The following is a 2247-nucleotide window of genomic DNA, read 5'->3' on the forward strand; positions in this document are numbered from 1 at the left end:
AATAGAGAGAGAGGATAGAGAGAGAGAATAGAGAGAGAGGATAGAGAGAGAGAATAGAGAGAGAGGATAGAGAGAGAGAATAGAGAGAGAGGATAGAGAGAGAGAATAGAGAGAGAGTATAGAGAGAGAGAATAGAGAGAGGGTGAATGGAGAGAGAGACTAAATAGAGAATAGAGGGAGAGGGAATAGAGAGACTCGCGAGAGAGGTTAGAGAGAGAGAATAGAGAGAGACTTGCGAGAGGTTATAGAGAGAGAATAGAGAGAGACTTGCGAGAGGTTAGAGAGAGAATAGAGAGAGACTTGCGAGAGAGGTTAGAGAGAGAGAATAGAGACTCGCGAGCGAGGTTAGAGATAGAGTAGAGAGAGAATAGAGAGAGAGGTTAGAGAGAGAGGCTAGAGAGAGAGAATAAAGAGAGAATAGAGAGAGGGGGAATAGAGAGGGAATAGAGAGAGACTAAAGAGAGAGAATAGAGAGGGGGAATGGAGAGAGACAGACTAAATAGAGAATAGAGGGAGATGGAATAGAGAGACTCGCGAGAGAGGTTAGAGAGAGACGAGAGAGAGAGAATAGAGAGAGACGAGAGAGGTTAGAGAAAGAGAATAGAGAGAGACTTGCGAGAGGATAGAGAGAGACTTGCGAGAGAGGTTAGAGAGAGAGAATAGAGAGAGAGAATAGAGAGAGAGAATAGAGAGAGACTCGCAAGAGAGGTTACAGAGAGAGAGACTCGCAAGAGGTTAGAGAGAGAGAATAGAGAGAGACTCGCGAGAGGTTAGAGAGAGAGAATAGAGAGAGAGAAGCGAGAGAGTTTAGAGAGAGAGAGACTTGCAAGAGAGGTTAGAGAGAGAGAGAATAGAGAGAGACTCGCGAGATAGGTTGGAGAGAGAATAGAGAGAGAATAGAGAGAGAATAGATAGTAACTCTGGGGATGATGTCGTCACGCTGCCCCGCCGTTCCCGCTCTCACACGTTTCTGCGCCGTGTGTCACGTCTGATCCGTTTACACGTGCGTCTCATTAAAAACTTCTCATTTACCTAACAGCAGCTACAAACGCTCGTCTCCTCACCCGCCTCTCTCCACTCGCTCTCTCTTTAATCACAGCTTTATTTCATCCGTTGATGCCGAGCGTCTGTCGCACACGACCGTCACGTGTTAGAAGCAGCGTGTTAATATAAACCTCAGTGACACGTACAAGCACCGCAGCGCTCAATAGCTATTAACACATAGAAACGGTACTGTGTTCTGAAATGAGTAGAAAGTGTGTTACTCGGTGTGTCGCTGTGGTGTAAGAGGAATAAAACACTCGGGGCACGTGTGTGTGTGTGTGTGTGTGTGTGTGTGTGTGTGTGTGTGTGTGTGTGTTATTAATTAATCAGTTAAAGTGTTTAGGACTTTTTTGTGTGTGGCTGTTTACATTTCCCCGGGGTGTGTTTCCAGAGTTTCTGACTTCTCTCTGTCCTTGAAACAGACTCTGTCGGTAATTTTGTTTTGACGAGCACACACACACACACACACACACACACACACACACACACACACACACACACACACACACACACACACACACACACACACACACAGACAGAGAGCAATTAGACATGAGATCATGAGGCTGATCAACCTCTAGCAAATTAAACCCTCCTTAATTAGCCTAACTGTCGCTCTAACTGGTGGACTAGCACTGCGTGTGTGTGTGTGTGTGTGCGTGCATGCGTGTGCGTGTGTGTGTGTGTGTGTGTGTGTGTGTGTGGTGTTGTTCTTTCTCCCCTTCCAGCCTGTCATGCTGGTTTTTCTTTACTCCTCAGCTAAACTTTCAGATAACGCTCCCCTGAGTCCCGTGAGCACGTTTATAACAGGTTATAATGCGTTCATAAGCTTAAACACACTGCTCGAATTCTTCATTCTTCATTATGCATTATTAATTCTGACTATCCGTGTTTTTGTCCTTCTCTGACTGTCTCTCTCTCTCTCTGTCTCTCTCTCTCTCTCTCTCTCCAAAGGTGTGAAAGTTCAAGGGGGCGAATACTTATGTGCAGTGTTGTATGTTGTATATCAGCCTGTCCTTTAGATGAATATTTATTCACCGCAGGTCTGGTTCTCTCGGTCTGTCTGCGATTCTGAATGCTGACAGGTGGCTCACGTGTGAGGTCATGACCAGGAAGTGACATCACTGTCAGTTTTATTAAAGAGGTCATTTCCCATCAGATCTCCTAAAGAAAGGACACCAAGACACCAGACCTTACGCATCC

Source organism: Ictalurus punctatus, chromosome 26 (genome assembly GCF_001660625.3).
Source record: "Ictalurus punctatus breed USDA103 chromosome 26, Coco_2.0, whole genome shotgun sequence".
Taxonomy (NCBI): Eukaryota; Metazoa; Chordata; class Actinopteri; order Siluriformes; family Ictaluridae; genus Ictalurus; species Ictalurus punctatus.